This window comes from Rhinopithecus bieti, unplaced genomic scaffold, assembly GCF_001698545.2.
Source record: "Rhinopithecus bieti isolate Rb0 unplaced genomic scaffold, ASM169854v2 scaffold_1467, whole genome shotgun sequence".
Taxonomy (NCBI): Eukaryota; Metazoa; Chordata; class Mammalia; order Primates; family Cercopithecidae; genus Rhinopithecus; species Rhinopithecus bieti.
The window spans coordinates 4,404,476-4,424,427 of NW_016803692.1; positions in this window are offsets into that span (position 1 = coordinate 4,404,476).

Below are 19,952 nucleotides of genomic sequence, written 5' to 3' on the forward strand. Positions count from 1 at the left end.
GTGGCCGGATCTCAGCTCACTGCAAGCTCCGCCTCCCGGGTTCACGCCATTCTCCTGTCTCAGCCTCCCGGGTAGCTGGGACTACAGGCGCCGCCACGTCGCCCGGCTAGTTTTTTGTATTTTTTAGTAGAGACGGGGTTTCACCGTGTTAGCCAGGATGGTCTCGATCTCCTGACCTCGTGATCTGCCCGTCTCGGCCTCCCAAAGTGCTGGGATTACAGGCTTGAGCCACCGCGCCCGGCCAGAACTTTCTTTTTCTGTCATGTTTTTATTAAGAAGTGTTCATGGATTCCTTATGTATTCAATAAGTTGAAGTCTCACGATTGTTTTTTATTTTAATGCTCAAGTTGTGCTCAGTTTGGCCAACGGGAACCCTTTGGAGCTGGCTCCTGTGTCCTTTTAACACATCCCTATCATTCATTGAGCATTTCATTATTTTCTGGCGCCACCAGATGATCTGGGTTCATCCTGTACTTTCCTCGACCTAGTTAGGCCTCCCTTTTAGTAGAGAATGGTACTTTTGTCTTATTTATATTTTATATATTTAAGGCATACAACATGATATTTTCATGTATTTATCTTAATAAACATAGATATAATGAAGTGATTACTACAGTTAAGCAAATGGACATGCCCATCATCTCATATAGTTACCTTTCTTGTGTTTGTGATAAGAGTACCTAAAATCTACTCTCTTAGCAAATTAGCTGAATACGATATTTGTAATTTTAATTTTTTTTTTTTTTTGAGACGGAGTCTCGCTCTGTCACCCAGGCTGGAGTGCTGTGGCCAGATCTCAGCTCACTGCAAGCTCCGCCTCCCGGGTTCACGCCATTCTCCTGTCTCAGCCTCCCGGGTAGCTGGGACTACAGGCGCCACCACGTCGCCCGGCTAGTTTTTTGTAGTTTTAGTAGAGACGGGGTTTCACCGTGATAGCCAGGATGGTCTCGATCTCCTGACCTCGTGATCCGCCCGTCTCGGCCTCCCAAAGTGCTGGGATTACAGGCTTGAGCCACCGCGCCCGGCCTTAATTTTTTTATAGACAGAGCCTTGCTCTGTCCTACAGGCTGGAGTGCAGTGGCGTGATCATAGCTCTCTGTTGCCTCGACTCGAGCAGTCCTCCTGCCTCAGCCTCCCAAGTAGCTAGGACTCCAGGTGCTCACCATCATTCCCGGCTAATTTAAAAATGTTTTTTAGAGAAGGAATCTTGCTATGTTGCCCAGGCTGGCCTCCAACTCCAGCCTCGAATCATCCTCCTGCCTTGGCATCCCAAGTGCTGGGATTACAGGTGTGAGCTACCACACTCGGCCTCAATACAGTATTAGTAACTGTAGTCCTTGTGTTTTACATTAGTGGAAGCAGGGAAAAAGGGAAGATGTAGATTAAAAGGTACAAAGTTGCAGTTATGTAGGATGAATAAGTCTTGAGATCTAATATACAATATGAGAATTGTATTTAGACACCAATACATGGAAGGTTGATGTGCCCATTGTTACTGGGGTATTGTTGCTTCTAGATCTTTCAGAGGACAGAGCTAGGAAATATATGTGTATATGTGTACACACATTTATAAATTTTTCTATATTAGGCTGTGTATTATAAAATCATGATTCATACTTATACCTACAATTTCAATCTAATACCCAAAGAGCTTTCTGTTCTTCACCCTTTATATGTTTGTACATATCTTCTCTGGCAGTTAGAAAACCTGACTCTCATTATCTTCAATATTTTTGCTTATTTGCTTAAAGTAACCAGTCTTCCAAATGTGAAGGTCATTCTGCCTCCTCTGTGCCCACCACCTTTGCCACTGCCTCTTGTCCTTGGCTGCCAGGCCTGCTAGCCTGTGTCTCTATGTAGCTTAATCATCAGTCTCCAGTCCCTCTAGCTCACAGCTCTGTGTGGCTTCCCAGCCATAGCTTATGCCTCTGTGTACCTCACCAAAGTCCCCAGCCTCACGTTGCATTCCCAGCTACATGCAGATTGCTCAGTTCTGGGGAAGGAAGAAAAGAGAAGGGAAAGGAAGAGAGAAGATAGGAATGGAAGGAAAGCAAAGATAGGAATAGTGTATATATTTTAAACTCTTTTATTATACATTGCCAAATTGCCTTCCCCCAAAGTTCTATTGGTTTACATTCTCACCAACATGCTACAAGGGTACTGTTTTCCCCACATTCTTGCCAATACTGAATAATAGCCACTTGTTTAAATGTTGTCAATCTGATAGCACTCCACTTTTAGCTCTGTTACAGCTCTGCCACACTTAACCCTGTATTATATGTCTCATCTCACCCTCTAGGTCAGGATTTCTCAACCTTAGCACTACTGACATTTTGGACTGGATACTTCTCTGTTATGGAGAGCTGGCCTGTGCATTGTAGCATGTGCAGCAGCATTCCTGGCCTCTGCCCAGTAGATGCCAATAGTACCCACCCCCTAAAGTCATAACTAATGCAGATGTCTCCAGATACTGCCAGGAATCCCTGGGAGGATGAGAGGATTGGCCCTGGCTGCTCTAGATAATGAGTTTCCTGGGGGAATTTTACATCTTTATACATGTCTTTATGCACCTCTGTCTTTGACTTACATATGGTGAACAGTGAGGGAACGTTAGCTGGACAGGGATGAGAGGAATAAAAGGTTATGTAGAATCCACTACAACAGGACCAGTGGAACTTGTTCATTGCAAGTATGCAACTCTCCACAAATGCAAATTCCAGGAACATCCAACAGAGGGAAGTGAAGAGGAATGTCAGCAAGATTACCTTTCCATGGATTGCTATCAGGTGATTACTTGTCTTTCTGAGTTCATTTTCGCCCCTATTTCATATAGACAGACAATGAGGTCTGTGGCCTATTTCAGCTGATATAGTCTATTTTGCTGAGGGGGAAAGTAGAATGCTTTAGGAGAAGATGTTAATTAACGTCATTTAACATTGTAGAGGTAAACTGAGTTTCTTTAGAGCTTTCTCTGAAGCAGGCAAACTGACTAATGGTTGCTAATTTCTATGATGTATTTAGAGTTTTACTCTGATATTTTCATTTGATTATATGGAATTTCCTCCATGAACACTTACCAAAAATTCTAAGGAGAGATGTGCTTCAAGATTTTTATTGACATTTACCACAATCATTATGTTAGAAATGCAAAATGCTTGTTCCCCAGTGCCACAAAGAAATAGCACTTGAACATAAATTTAATTCTCTTAGCAAGGCAATTTTTACTTTCTGCAGAAAGGGTACACTCACCAGCAGTCTTACCACAAGAGTACACCGAACGAAGGAAAAGCAGACTTATTTATCCCTTACGCATTTGGGTTGTCCTCACTGCTGTGTCCTGCCTGCATCCATTGGCTAGAGCCGAACCTCACAGTCTAAGCCGATACCCGATTTGCTAACAACCTAAAACTTTTTTAAATAGGTAAAGGCAAGGGAGAGCAAAGGAAAAGAGGAAGTTGCTTGCGAAAGATTTAAAGAAGTAATAACATTTCCAAATAAGAAAGGGGCATAGGCTGTGAGCTGGAACATGCCTGTGAGCATGTCCAACAGCTACATAGGATAGGGCTTAACAAAGAGTTATTAACACAAAGCAAGGAGGCTTGAAGAAAGTTTTTAAAAGAAACTATTATTTCTAACATTTATGATTTATTCTTTAACAAGAAGGGAAACTTTGAAGAGGAAACTTTTTACTTTCCGCAATTGTATTTCTTCTAGTTTCAGTAAATGTTTGCAAAAGGCATTGATGTTATTATGGAGAACAAATCTACATCTTTCGTTTCTCTGGGGGTCAGGTGGCAGAGGCTTTGCTTCCAAAAAGAGGCTCCAATGGTCAGTATTGTTTAAAAAAAAAAAAAAAAAGCCCTGGGCCAGAAGGATGAGAGCTCTTCAGGGTGAATTAGTCGCCGATTTCTAGATTTCTTCTCTGTTAAATGGAGAATGCGTTCACTGGTATATCAGTGAATGTGTTTTGATGGATTACTCCAAGATCCTGATGGAGTGGTTTAGAGGAAGTGTGGTAATATAGTAAGAATGTTAAACATTAGGTTTTCAACCCAGCTGGCTAAACCCCTCTTTCCTGATTGTACACATTCATCTGGGACTCTGGGACTAAAAGGTAGTGAAAAACACCAGCTAGTGACTCTGACTAGAGTGGTAGAGGAGAGAAGCCTTTGGCTTGGGGGTGTTATTGTGGTGACCCACCCATTGTGACGGAAAGGATTCTTCTGTGGTCTCCCCTTCCCAGTATTCTCTGTTGGGGTCCCTTTTCCCCAACCTTTTGGGAATGAGCTCACCCTGGAGCTCAGTGGACTTTCTCTGACTCCTCTAGACCTTGGAGAGGACTGGGGCTTTACATTTGCTATGTCATTCACTTTGTCCCAATAATCTGACAAGTTAGATCTTGTCTCTCTTTTACAAAAAAGGAAATTGAAGCTCCATTTTTCAGGTCCCACTGATAATAACAATAATTAAATTAGAACTGTTTGTTAGGGGCTATTCCAAGCACCTTCTTTAAATCTCCTAACAGCCTTAGGAAGAAGTTACCCTTATTATCCCCATTTTGTAGATGAGGAAATTAAGATAGAGAAGATAACTAACTTATTGGTAAGCAAGGCTTTAAAGTCAGGCTTGCTAGCTCCAGGGCCATGCCCTTTTGCATGTGAATATCCACTTTTTTCTAGCACCATTTTTTTTTGTTGTTGTTATACTTTTAAGTTCTAGGGTATGTGTGCACAACATGCAGGTTTGTTATATATGCATAGCACCATTTGTCGAAGAGACTGTTTTTTCTCCATTGTGAATTCTTGGCGCTCTTGTCAAAGATCGGTTGATTGTGTATGTGTGGGTTTATTTTTGGGCTCAGTAGTCTTTTCCATTGGTCTATATGTCAGACTTTATGCCAGTACCATACTACCATACATAGCTTGTAGTATGCTTTAAAATCAGGAAGTGTGAGGCCTCCAGCTTTGTTCTTCTTCCTCATGATTGTTTTAGCTATTCAGGGACCTTTGTAGTTCCAGATGAATTTTAGGATTTTTTTTTATATTTCTGTAAAAAATGTCATTCAGATTTTTATAGGGATTGCATTGAATCTATAGAATGCTTTGGGTAGTATGGACATTTTCACATTATTCAGTCTTCTAATTCATGAACATGAAATGTATTTACTTTTATTTGTGTCTTTAAAAATTTCCTTATCAGTGTTTTATAGTTTTCAGTGCGTAAGTCTTTTGCCCTTCTGATTAAATTTATTTCTCAGAGTTTTATTCTTTTTAATGCTATTGTGAATTGAATTGTTTTCATAATTTCCTTTTTTGGATTGTTTGTTGTTAGTGCATAGAAATAAATGCAAATGATTTTTGTATGTGCATTTTGTGTCCTGCAACTTTACTGAATTAGTTTATTAGTTCTAGTGGGTGTTTTGGTAGAGTCTTTGGTGATTTCTTCGTATAAGATCATGTTGTTGATGAACAGAGATAATTTTACTTCTTCCTTTCCAATCTGTATGACTTTTATTTATTTTTCTTGCCTAATTGCTCTGGCTGGGATTTCCAATACTGTGTCGAATAGAAGTGGTAAGAATGGGCATCCTTGCCTTATTCCTCATCTTGGAGCAAAAGCTTTCAGGTTTTCACCGTTGAGTATAGTGTTAGCTGTGGGGGCCATGCTCTTTAAATACTCTGCTCACCTGCTTATCTACTAGTGTTTGGACCTAAATCCTGTGTTCTGCTGCACTGCATTGCTCTCCTCTCCTCGCTCTCCCCTTCCCCCTTTCCACTCCTGCCTCCCTGCTTTGTTTCAAGCGACAGCAGAGTGAACGTGGCGCTGTCTTAAGCTTAGTCGCTGCAGCACTGAGCCCATACTCAGGCAGGGGGATATTCTTTCTTGGACTATGGTTATTTTAGTGTAGTTACAGGATGATTTTGTCACCATTTCTTGTTAAAGTGAGGTGTTAGGCATGAACAGTTAATCTCCCAGAATGCCAGTTGTATGTTTCACTGAACTTTTTAGAAATTTTGAGTTATCTGACCTTGGAAAGTGCTGTCTGCCATTTATTGAGTGCGTCCTATGTACTAAGCATTTCCTTAAGTGCTCTAGAAATAATTGCTTTAATTTAGTCCATCCAACAATCCTATACGGTTGTCATCATGATTATGCCAGGTTTAGCAAAGGAAAAGGTTCTGGCCAGATTGGCAGTGTGCCAGGTGAGAACCACTGCTAAAAGTGATATGCCTACATCTGACCCAGGTCCAGCTGATGCTGAAGCTTTCCCTTTCCTCCCCTCACCGTCCTGCCCCTACTGTGCCTCACAGCCTGCCATGCTTTCCTTCAGCGCTCAGGTGACCCCAGAACTCCACAGGTCTGGCTGTCCCTTCTCTAACCTCTGTTTTAAATACCCACTCTAAAATGTGCTTTCTGTTCTTTGTTCTGACAAACATCCACTATACAGTGGACGAGTAGAAACAAGAAAACCACAATAAAACCTCCCATTCAGAAGAATTGAAGACATGTAACAGGGGCCTAAAAATGATGAAACCCTGCTGGGCAGGAATTATTAAGACCTCTCTGTCCTGGCAGTGGAGTCAGTTTCGTGGTTGGTCCATGCTTCCGCTCTCTGGGCGGGGCCTCCCAGAAGCCCTGACTTTGTCTTTGTACCCTGGGAAGTCCTTCCTTGTTCTGTACCCTCTCCAGCCACATCTGAAGGGTGTGGAAAGTGTGTACTCCTTGGGGGAGAATGAACGTGGCCCTTTCCGGGCCAAACTGTGGCTTCCCTGGCACTACAATTCCTTATAAACTTGATAGACTTCTAGTCAGTTCCACAGGTCAGTTACCACATCCAGATCCCACTCTGGGTCAAGCTCTTAAGCATGACTTATTTTTCAGCTTCTGTGCTTGGCTCATCTCTCTGCCTTTCTTCAGTAGTGTGTACTCTGAGGTCCTCTGAAGGATGGACTTGGGTGGGAAGATGCACCAATACTCTGATCATTACTACAGACCTGCCTGGCATTGTCCCTTGCAACAGTTTACTGAGAGGTCTTTAAGATAGGCTGAGAGTGGTAATACTATTTTCTGCTCTTTGGAGCTACACGTGCAATTGACTTTTCTGATTCTCCAAGGCCCTCCGTTTCTGGACACTGTCCATTCCTTTCCACCTTTGCTTACATACTTGCAAACAAGTCTTGCCTGAGCTCATCTCTTTCTTGCCTAGCTTGCGAAAAGCTGCAAGGAGCAGCCAAAACAAGCTCATGTTCTGTTTCTGTTCAAGCGATTCTCCTGCCTCAGCCTACCAGGTAGCTGACATTACAGGCATGTGCCACTACGCCCAGCTAATTTTGGAAGATGGGGTTTCTCCATGTTGGTCAGGCTAGTCTCAAACTCCCGACCTCAGACAATCCTCCCGCCTTGGCCTCCCAAAGTGCTGGGATTACAGGCATGAGCCACTGCGCCCAGCCCATGGTGATGTTTTGATACATGTACTATATAGTGATCAGATTGATCAGATCACAGTAATTAAATTGCTATAAACATTTCTAAGTGTTTATTCTGAATTTCTATACTTATTTTCTTGTTGATGGAAATTAGTCCATGGACTACGTGGATTTAGGCTGCCCAAAGGCTTTTCCCTGCTGAGTGTTCAAAGTGGATCACAGGCCTGTTTATGTTCCAACTTGCAGGTAGGGAAAGGAGCACGGAGGAGGGCACCTTCATCGTTTTGGGGCTGACCTGGCAGCAGCACACTTCATTTATGCTCACGTTCCAGTGGCAAGAACCTAGTCACACAGCCACCCTAGCTGCAAGGAGGCTGGAAAACCGAGTGTCCAGTTGGGCATCCTGGTGCCCAGCTTATAAAACCCATTACTCTGTAAGAAAAGGAAAACATGGGCTGGGTGCAGTGGCTCATGGCTGTAATCCCAGCATTTTGGGAGGCTGACGTGGGTGTATCACAAGGCCAGGAGTTTGAGACCATCCTGGCTAACACGGTGAAACCCTGTCTCTATGAAAAATACAAAAAATTAGCCGGGCGTGGTGGCAGGCGCCTGTAGTCCCAGCTACTTGGGAGACTGAGGCAGGAGAATGGCATGAACCCAGGAGGCGGAGCTTGCAGTGAGCCATGATCACGCCACTGCACTGCAGCCTGGGTGACAGAGCGAGACTCCATCTCACAAAAAAAAAGAAAAAGAAGAAAAGGAAAATGTGATTTAGCAGTCTATCCTGCAGAATATAAAGCGAAATAATAATACATAGAAATAATTACAAAAGAAGTCACAGGGCAATATGCAATTATGGGCAAATGAGTTAGAACAGCTGTGAGTTTAGTGTCATACCATCCATTGCAGGAACTTCTTAGAAATGGAGCCTGGGGTCCTGCAGCTTCTTTAATGTAGCCTGAGGGTTGAGGCCAGAGGTTAACCATGCAAAGTTCAAGTGAGAAGAGGCTAAGAACCATTCTCAGTGGGAAAGTTCAGAAACCAAATACCTAGGTTTAGAGCTGAGTTTGAATTCACAAAGCTATGTCCAGAGTGATTGGTCAGGAGCAGATTCAAAGGCCGGGAACACTATAGTAGTCAGGACTTAAATGGGGCCTTAGGGAAAGGGGCTTCAGCAGTCTACCCTGAGCCCAAGAAAAACACCAGAGAAAGGGAGAGCGAAGGATCCTAGCCAGTGTAGTTTGGACGGAGGCTTTCCAGTTCCAAACCATCCTGCCAACTTGCCAATGCTTTATTACAAACAACTCCGGGGTCCTGAAGTCATCATGATTTTATTCTCTATGTTAAAATCCTGGTGTTTAAAGTTGAAACTTTTTTCCTTATGGTGGCCCCACTATCTTCCAACAGCTGAGCTGAGGTAGGTTGAAAATTCATTTGAGAGTGCATACATGTTGCCCTCATGGTGCCTTTCTTCTTGTTTTAGCTCCAAGGCACATTGGGTTCCTGACATGCAAGTGGTAGCTTAGCATGAAAGAGAGGGCGTGAGAGGTGTTGGGGCTTGTGGTGGTTATTTGGGGTCATCCATATAGAGGAAATAATTTAAGCATTAATATTTTTCGTAGAAGAGAATTTAAAGGGAAAAGAAGACAGGGCTGAGAACCAAGTCTAGAAATGTCTACAATTCAAGTCTGGTGGAAAAACAGGAGACAGGAATACTGAAGACATTGGGAAAAACCAGGAGAGGCAAGTCATTGAGGCAGCAGGAGGGGAGTTTGAAGAAGGGAATAACTGTTGTCAACTTCCACAGTGAAACCAAAGAAAAAAAGGCTGTAAACAGAAGATTTAGGAATTATTCAATCAAATTGAATACTTTTAAAAAATTTTATGTCAGATTCTGTTTGTGGTTCAAAAATCAGAGAGACAGAAGGATATCAGCCCTGCTCCTAACAAGTTTAGAAGTGAGGTAAGTCAAATATTTAATAAAATATGTTGAATGTCATGTGAGGTCGTATTTCTCAGCCTTTTTTTTTCAAGAATACCCTATACTTGGCTTACTTTTTCTGTATCATCCTAACATTGTTCAACACAATTGTCATCAGGTTTCCAAATCCCCTTGTAACCAACTAACTGAAAGTAACCAACTAACTAACACATGGACTAGAGATTTGTCGTGCATCTACTTACTGCATGCCACTGTACTGGACATGAGGGGCACAATCGTGAGTAAGAAACTGTTCTTTTCCTTAAGAAGCTCATGGTCTGGTGATAAAGGCTGACACACAGGCAGAGAATGCGTATACAGTGCAACGTCAGGGGACTCCCCACCCCACCCCATGGCTGAGAGTCCGAATCTAGTAAATAAAAAATCCGCTTTAGGAGCATCAATGTAATGTGTAAAAATTCCAGTTGTGAAGATTAGAGAGGTTCCAAAGTTGAGGATTGCCTCTGATCTTCCCCAAGCATGTTTGTATTCAGATTGGGAGGAGCAGGTGAAGGAGCAGAAGTTAAGAATGCTACAATGAGATGAGGCTGTGGAATATGGAAGAGCTTATTCCTGAGCTCCCTTCTCTGTGCTCTGAGACCCCAAGCTGCTTTGTCTACTTAGGGACTATGTCTGACTTATGTCCCCAGGGTCTAAAGATCATCTGCTGTGATAGTAGTTCCCCTAAGTCTGCAGGCAACAGAGCTTTTCTGAGAGCAACACTTACCCAGCATCCCCCATGGCTCGCCAGTCACTGGAAACACCACTGTGTAGGATAAACCATCGTGCACATCTAAGTGCAGCTCTGTAGCTACATTTGCATTGCTTTTGCCTTGCATCTGGCTGCAGCGTCCTCTTGGGCTAAGGTTGTCATTACCTTACCCCTTGCCAGACATCATAAGAAAAGTCTATTGCTTCCTTCTCTGTAGTGTCTAAATTCAAACGTGGCTAATCCTTAGAATTAAAATGTAAAAAATTAAAATGTAAAAGCATGTATGAAATTTCCATGGTGTACAAGGCCGGAATACAGTTAGAGTTGGAACTGATTCTGATTGACACTGAAGGACATTTGTGAGGAAGACTCCAGTATGCAGTAAACCATGGGTAGATCACTCATTTATTGAATTGCTTACTATCTGCAGAGAAATGTACTAGGGTTTTGGTGTTTGTGAGGGGACACTGAGGACATGAAAAGAATTGTGCTACTGGTCCATGCCCTTGGGAATGGGATGTATTCCCCTTTCTTTCTCTGAGAGTTGTTTTATTTGTAATTAGGAAATATGTACTAGATCATTCTAAAATATTTAAGAAAATCCATAACATGTATGACTTTTCAAATGGCAGTTTCGTTGTTATTACAATGTACTTTAAAAGACAATTGTAGAGTTCCACAGAAAAGAGGTGATACAGTCAACCTAGTAACTGGAGTGACGGGGAGGGGATACTGTTTACAGAGTGAGGGCAGAGATCGTAGAAACCAGCAAGAGATGGTACAGTGTCCCCAAGCCGGAAACAGCAAGGAGTGGTTAACACCTCTCAACCTGAAAGCTGGAGGAGGGAGAAGGGGAGGCTACCCATATATAGAGGGATGCCTGACAGTGGTTAACCCAGCCAACCTACAGCAACCTGGAGGGGAGGAGGCAGGAAAAATCAGTATCTCAACCTCACTCTCCTCCCGCCTTCCAATCTCTTGCTGTGCCTGTCATTGGCAGAAGCTGGAAAGCAAGGAAGCAGTCTCTTAAGGGCCAGCCCTGTAGGATACAGGATAGGGAAGGGAGCTGGAGGATGCATGTGTTGAGATTAGGCACCGCATTCAAATGTGCATTATATTCATTTACATGACCTGGCTACCTTTACTACCAGACAGACATGGGGTAGGAGAGGGAGGCAGGTAGGAGAGGAGGGGTATGAGGTATGAGCCTTCCTCTCCAGTGATGGATGCTGCTTCCTGACCAAGGCATAGCATTCTCAAGGAGCCCCTCTGGCTTGTTTGTTTAGCAGTAACAGTGCTCTTCTGTAGTATCTTTGAAGCTTTGATTAGAAGAAGTGTTTCCCACTACAGCTGCAAGCTTTAAAAATATTATTTTCCTTCCTATGTAGAGTTTGAGGATTCAGACAGGCACTAACCTGGGTGTGTATGATCTCCAGAAGCAAGAAGGAGTTGCTGTAGGTCACTGTTAACCTGTTGCTGGCAACAGGATTATTTGGAACAAACCATGTGGAGCACGAGACTCCTGAGTATCCTTCTCAGGACAGGAGATGGGAGACAGGTCATGAAATGGAGTGAGAAAGGGAATACAGTACCACATTTGGATTAGGACAGACAATTTAAACCAAAATTTTGTCTGTTGTGAATTTTACAATGTAAAGAAGTAGAATTTCCTTTTCATGGGAATTTGCCTTAGTTCATTTTCTGATGCTATAAAACAGAATACCAAAGACTGGGTAATTTATAAAGAAAAGTAATGTATTTCTCAGAATCTGGAGACAGGGAAGTCCAAGAGCCTGGCACTGGCATCTGGCAAGGGCCATCCCGTGGTGGAAGGGTGGAAGGGAGAAGTGAGTATGCGAGACAGAGAGGAAATCTGGCCAAACTCATTATTTTTAATCAGGAACCCACTCCTGTGATAACAAATCCACTCTCACAGTAACAGTGTTAATCCATTAATCCACCTCTTAAAAGTCCTACCTCTCAACACTGCTGCACTGGGGATTAAATTTCCAACACATGAACTCTGGGGGACATATTTATACCATAGTGGAAGTCATTGGTATAAACAAGCACTTTGAAATGTCTCAAAATATGTTTTTGCGTATGACAAGGTCCTTTGTATAAGAAGAATATCTCTTTCAGCTATGAATGTTCACACTTTAAAATCTGACATTCTCGGCCAAGCACGATGGCTCGCATCTGTAATCCCAGCACTTTGGGAGGCCAAGACAGGTGGATCATCTGAGATCAGGAGTTTGAGACCAATCTGGCCAACATATGAAACCCCATCTCTGCTAAAAATGCAAAACCTAGCCAGGCGTGGTGGCGGGTGCCTGTAGTCCCAGCCACGCAGGAGGCTGAGGCAGGAGAATACCTTGAACCCAGGAGGCGGAGGTTGCAGTGAGCCGATATCGCGCCACTGCACTCCAGCCTGGGTGACAGAGTAAGACTCCATCTCAACAACAACAACAACAAAAATTGATATTCTCAACCCCTTCAAACAGTAAAGCTACTGACATGTGATTATACAATGGTCTAAGGATTATTTGCTGTATAACAGACCATGTCCAGTTATATTATGTATAAATAATATTAATTTTAAGAATTTTGATTAGCATATTTTACTTTTCCTATCCTTTTATGAGTCAAGGGACAAAATGTATTGGTCATCTTTCTAGCCTAATGAGTTACACAAATATTAAAATTTTATAATATATAAAGCAAACACAAGTAAATATTTGTGTTACGTTTGGATAAACTAAGTCAAGGAATTTGCTGATCACATAAAATTCATCTGTCACCTCTTTTATTTAGTTCAATTCTGTATGTTTTCACGTTTCCTTTCCTGTTTAATGAAGATGCTTAAGACAGTCTTCTGCCATCAGGAACATCAGGGGAACAATATCTTTGATTCTAGTTGTTTATTAAACAAGTCCTAGGGTAGAAGCTGTGTATATATACCAAGGCCTTCTGTAAACCCCGCTTGATTGGGAGAGGACAGGAGGTGAGCCCCCTGACGTGCCACGAACTGTCCTCCCTGCCTAAAGGGCTCCGAAACTTGCACTGACACAAGAACCTATTTATTCTGCTAAGCTCAGGCTGCAGTTTTCCCTGCGTGTCGCCATCTCTAAACTGAAGATAACCTGAGATGCTTAAGCTTTGCATTTGTATTAAGTAGTTTTCCAAGCACACCCATTGTACGCTTGCCTCTCTGTGGCTTCTCCTCTTGGAACCTCTGCTGACTAGTACTGTGGAGACTTTGTTGCTACGTGAAACAGGATCTAGATCAGAGCAATTTTAGGTGTCCGAGTTTAAGATTTGTTCTAAAGAGGCCCGGTGCCATGGCTCATGCCTGTAATGCCAGTACTTTGGGAGGCTGAGGCGGGCAGATCACTTGAGGTCAGGAGTTCTAGACCAATCTGGCCAACATGGTGAAACCCCGTCTCTACTAAAAATACAAGAATTAGCTGAGCGTGGTGGCAGGCGCCTGGAATCCCAGCTACTCCAGAGGCTGAAGCAGGAGAATCACTTGAACCCGGGAGGTGGAGGCTGCAGTGAGCAGAGATCGTGCCACTACACTCCAGCCGGGTGACAGAGCAGAGACTCCTCTCAAAAAAAAAAAAAAAAAGTTCAAAAGAAACAGAGTAACCAAACTTTAGCAACGCTGAGGGGTTAGCTTTCTCAAGAGAAATGATCTAGAGAATAAAGATACATAAACTGAGTTGTAACCCTACCCTCAACAAGCACCCCTAAAATAAACATATTCGGTTTATCCAAGAATATCAGAGGCATCTCATTCTCAGTTACAGACAATATCTGTTTAAATTTAATCTTGAACAAATTGCCACTCCTCTGTTTATTTTACCATATCAAAGAGTAAAGTAACTGCTCATGAAACATAGGGGCTTTATTTATTTTAAAATTACTGTAGTGTTGTAGAGTCATCCACATGCCTCCTCTTTAAAATTATTTTAATATTTATTTACAGAGCAGTCTTCTATATACAGAAAAATTGAACAGATAGTACAGAGAGCTCCTATATTATACCCCCTCCCACACACAGTATCCCTTATTATTAATTCTTACATTACTGTGGTATATTTGTTACAATTAATGAACTGATAGGGATATGTTACTATTAACTAAAATCTGTACTTTAGGTTTCCTTAGTTCTTACCCCTGTCCTTTCGGTGTTCCAGGATCCCACCCAGGATACATATTCTATTTAATCATTATGTCTCCTTAGGCTCCTCTTGGCTGTGACAGTTTTTCAGATTTTCCTTGTTTTTGATGATCTTGCCAGTTTTGAGGAGTACTGGTCAGAAACGCTGTAGAATGTTCCCCAACTGCGATTTATCTGATGTTTTTCTCATGATTAGCCTGAGGTTATGGGTTTTGGGAGGAAGATCACAGTAAACTGTGATTTACTCTCTCATCTTCATCATGAAGTAACACGTCTTATCAAGATTACAGACAGCAACATGACTTAGCACTGTTGATGTTGACCTTGATCATCTGGCTGAAGTAGTGTTTGTCAAGTTTCTCTGCTGAGACGTCACTAACCCCGCTATCCCCTGCCTCATTTCCATATTTTGCTCTTTGGAAGGAGGTCCCTATGTACAGCCTACATATAAAGGAGCTATGCTACCCCTCCTTTACAGTGGAATATCTATATTATTTATTTGGTATTCTTCTGCCTGGGAGATTTGTCTCATCTTTCCATTTATTATTTTATTCAATTATTTATTTATGTCAGTATGGACTCATGGATGTTTATTTATACTTGGGGTTATAATCCAATACTACTTTATTTTGTTGCTTGGATTGTTCTAGCTTTGGCCATTGGGTCCCTCTTTTGGTGTATTATTCAAAGAGGAATCTTTGTTTCTGGTGTTCATACTAATAGGGAGAGGTCTCTGTTGTGAGACTGTCCTTCAGAATGACCCTGTATGGTCTGCTTAGTTGAGCTGCTTTTCTGGAGGTAGGGAACCCACTCCCTATACCTCTCAGCTTGCAGGACTTGGAGCCAAGTATACCCAGAGGAATGAATGGGTTGTGAGACCCAAATTGGAGAATATACAGAAGCATAAAGTAATAATGCTCAATTTGGGTAAAGGTTAGGGGGCATATAGGCATGAGTGCACAAGCATACTTCATTTAATTCTACATTTAAGAAGTATTTACTGAGTGCCTAATGTGTGCTGGGCATTGTTGCAGGCACCATAACAACATACATTCTTTGCCTTCCTAAGCATACCTTCATCAAAAACAAGGAAAATCTGAAAAACTGTCACACCCAAGAGGAGCCTAAGGAGACATAATGACTAAATAGAAGTTGGGGGAGGTAGATTGTAACCCAAGTAGGTAGTTGAGGTAGGGAGAAATGCTGTGGAGAAAAATAAAGCAGGGTAAATGGCTTAAGGGCAGCAGCAGGTGGAGGCATGGGGTGGTCTTTAGAGAGTGGCAGGGAAGGGATCTCTGAGGAAATGAATTTGAGCAGGAATGAGGTAGAGAAATGAGCCCCCTGGGTAGCTTGAGGAAATGGCTTCTGGGCAGAGGGAATGGCAAGTGCAAAGGCCTTGAAACTAATGGCTAAAATGAACCTCCAGGATTTCATGTGGATTTAAATCTTCCATGCTATCCTGATTTTGCCATTAACATGAATTATTAAAAGGAATTCAGTGAACAGATGTGATTGCTTACCCAGGATTGGTTGCTAGAGTACCAACTAACCTAACATCCAACTCCCATCTGGATAGGGTTTCCTAAGAGGAGAGGACTGGTCTGCATTTGTGAACCATAGAGAAAGAAGATATGCACAGTATTGACTGACCATGTCTTTGATGTAGCATACTTCTTCCTAGGAGGAAGAAGAGATTGTTATCTCTTCTTGTCTGGTAAGATGTAGCTAGAAATAAAAGCTGCTTGAGTGGTTTTCAAATGTCTTAATTTTCATAATTGTTTCCACATTCTGGGCTGGCTGGACATTTTTTCAGGGAAGCAAGTTTGGAGGAGTCTAAATGAAAGCTTTACTCATGAAGTTTTCATTTGGATTCCACATATAGACTTTCTAAACCATCATTTTATGAAGTCTTAAATTACTGAAGTTTGAAGTTGTGGTAATTGCTCCAAAGTTTAGCATCTTTTGTTTCTAGGTTAGAACTATCAAACCCTCTAAACCTTTAGTATAAAAACAAACAAACAAAGAACAGCTTGGGATTTGACAGAAGTAAAGTTGAGCAATGTTAACCTCGTCCTGAAATTGACCATATTGTATCCTACTTACCATAAAAGTTGAAAACATATTTTCAGAAAAGTGTCTTTTCTACCCTTCTTAGGGTTATTTAAGAAAAAAAAGAAAAGGCCAAAGGCTATTTAGAGTGTCCCCTGTTTTTTATAGTATGGGGCAGTCTTTTAATGTGATTTGATCAGATCATTCTATTTTGGTAATTCTATAACTCTTGTAAGTATAAATATAGTCCTTGGTTCTGTCTAGCGTTTCACATGCCTGTGGAGAGAAAGTATAGTGTTGCAGATAAGAATGAAGGCTGTAGAATGAGGCTGCCTGAATGGAATCCAGGGTCTCCCACTCCTAGTTGTGTGACCTTAAGCAAGGGTGCTTCAGTTTTCTCAAACGCATAATGGGTGTAATAATAGTATCTACATCTTTGTTAGAAGGATACCATGAGATAATCCATGTAAAATGCTTAGTTCAGCACCTGCCACCGATAAGCACTCAAATATTAATAATGAAAAATAGTAATAATAAAGTAGAGATATTATGTACCTGAAAACACTTAGTTAATAGGCAACAGAGCTCGCTAATTGTCATATTTAGTGATTGATGTATAGGTCAGCAAAGGCATTTCACAGAACCTTTTCATTTTAGATGTGGAAAAAGATAGTGTAGGACAGAGATTCATTCATTCATTCAATAAATACTGATCTCGTAGATATGAGCATAATAGGCAGGTTCCCTGCTCTGCTGGAGTGGAACGGTCTAGGGGTGGGAGATGGACAATAAATTCTTAAACACAAAAGGAAATACTGGGTCACAAGCAACTGGGTAGCTCTGATGGAGGTAAACAAGGGCTCTCTGAGAATGAGAGCTATGGAGCTATCTTGAATTGGTCGGAAAAGTGTCTTTGCGGAGGGGACATTTAGGCTAGGACTGAAGTAACTGGTTAATTTGTTGAATATCACAGAATCATGTTTTAAAGGTTAAGGGAGGCCAAGAGATAATAATAAATCAGTCATTTGTTATAAGCTTGCTAAAAGTTTTTGGTAATTTGTAGCTAAGACAAGATGGTAATCTGTAGATGATATGTGCTGGGGAGATCTGTGGTGATGGCATTAGGAAATATTTTAGAGGAGAACTGGTGAAAGCTACATCCTGGTGTGGTTAGGGTTTAGCAAGTCAAGTTTTGGTTATGTGAAGATTAAGTAGAAAACTATTTTATTTTTGTTGTCACTGAAAAACCCTAAAGTGTTCTGTGCTCGTAAGAATAAACTGAACATATGCAAAATCTTTGAGGCTTTTCCTTTGAACATTAATTTGCATTTTTCAAAGCTGTAATTGTAGAAGGAAGATAGAATACATTAAGTAGAATATATGCTCCTAATTAAAAGTCTTGATTTACTTATTACAGAAAATGTGGTAAGAATTTTTTTAAAATGACTTGCAGTTCCACCATTCTTAACTATTTACATTTCGAGATTTTTTCATTATCTTTTTCTATATAGTCAACACACATACATTTTTGTTACGTGTATTGTGTATTAAAGTAATGGCATGGGCTTTTTCTTGTATTACTACAACTTCATAATGGGTATGTTTTTCATGGGCTGTATAGTATTCCATCCTGTCCTATATGAAGTTTTTTTGTCTCATTGCCTGTTTCTCTCAAAAGTAGGATCTGGAGCCAGGGTACAGTGCTGCTTAGTGGGAGTTCTGGCTAATCATAGTTTTTCTGTGATATCTCAACTTTGTAAGACAAAATTGCTTTGCAGTCTCAGGGCAATTTTTGCTAAAAACATGTCTTAAACTATTTTGGTTTTGACAAGGGACAGTTGAATTTGAAGATTTCTGAAGTGAAAATCATTGAGGTTTTAGTGCTTGATATAATTAAAAATTTGACCACATGTAAGAAATAAAACTAAAATTGTAAGATCCTTCAAAATAAAATTAGGAAAATTTGAGCAGTATTTTTGTAGTGTCTTAATTCCACTGTCTTTGTGACATATTCATCTTTATATTTCTAATAAATTAGTCAAAGATAATATAACTTTTAAATTAGAAATATGTATGTAACATAGTAACATGTAGCAAAGTAAAAACATACATTACTTTTAATTAGAAAAGACACATAATAATTGTATTATTAAAATTTCCCATGTGGTGTCTTAGTCTATTCCTCTTGCAATAAATATACTTTAGGTAATTAATAAATAACAGAAATTTATTGCTCACTATTCTGGAAGCTAGGAGGTCCAAGATCAAAGCATCAGCAGATTTGGTCTCTGGTGAGGGCCTGGTCTCTCTTTCCAGAAGAAGGCAAATGCTGTTGTCCTTGAATGGTGGTGTGGCAAAAAGAGTCTCACAAGTTCCCTCAGGCCTCTAATAAGGGCACTAATCCCATTCACTTCCCAATTACTATCTATTAATAACTAATTATTATATTGTATATCATAATTAATTATAGTATTATATAATTATATAGTAATATATAGATGATATCATTATATATATGTATAATGTTTATATATGATATTATTAATAGTACAATATAATATCGACAATAGTTATATCTGATTATATATAATATAATATATCATTATATATTATAATTAATTACTCTTATATAATATATAATTATGTTATTATATAACATAATATATAATGATATGTTATATTATATTATGTATCTGTTAATAACTAATAACTATTAATATCACTGCAGTTAGGGTTAGGTATCAACATGAATTTTGGAGGCACACAAACATTCAGACCATAGCAAGTGGTTCTCGGATTGTCTTGAATTTCTGTATACTTTCAACATGGTTGAAAGCTGTATTTCTCTTTAAATATTTAAATTGTATTTCACTAGATTAGCACCTTGTATTTAACGCTCATATGCTGCTGGTAAAATTAAAAATATGATCTCTCAGGCTGGGTGTGGTGGCTTATGCTTGTAATCTCAGCACTTTGGGAGGCCGAGGCGGGCGGATCACCTGAGATCAGAGTTCGAGACTAGCCTGGCTAACATGGTGAAACCCCATCTCTACTAAAAACACAAAAAGTAGCCGGGCATGTTGGCACACACCTGTAGTCCCAGCTCCTCAGGAGGCTGAGGCAGGAGAATCGCTTGAACCCGGGAGGCAGATGTTGCAGTGAGCTGAGATTACACCACTGCACTCCAGTCTGGGTAACAGAGCGAGACTCCATCTTGGAAAAAAAAAATACTATCTCGCTGAAGTACAGTTTGACAAGATATATCAGAAGCCCTTAAATAGATTTATATCCTTTACTTCAATTTGAAATCTATGGGTTATTCCTAAAGAAACAGTTGTCTAGGTATATAAAGATTAATGTGCAAGAATGCAGCCTTGCTTATAAAAGTGAAATACAGGAAGCAACCCTAATATCCAGTATCTAGGGTTAGTTAAATAAGGTGTGGCCTATTCATATAATAGAATATTTTGAAGCTATTAAAATTATACTGTCTGTATTTTTAATTTGGGAAAAGTATGATATAGTATAAATATATGATATATGAATTTATTTGATATTTACAGTTAAATATTGGTGACTGTCTGCCAAAGAGAGTAATTT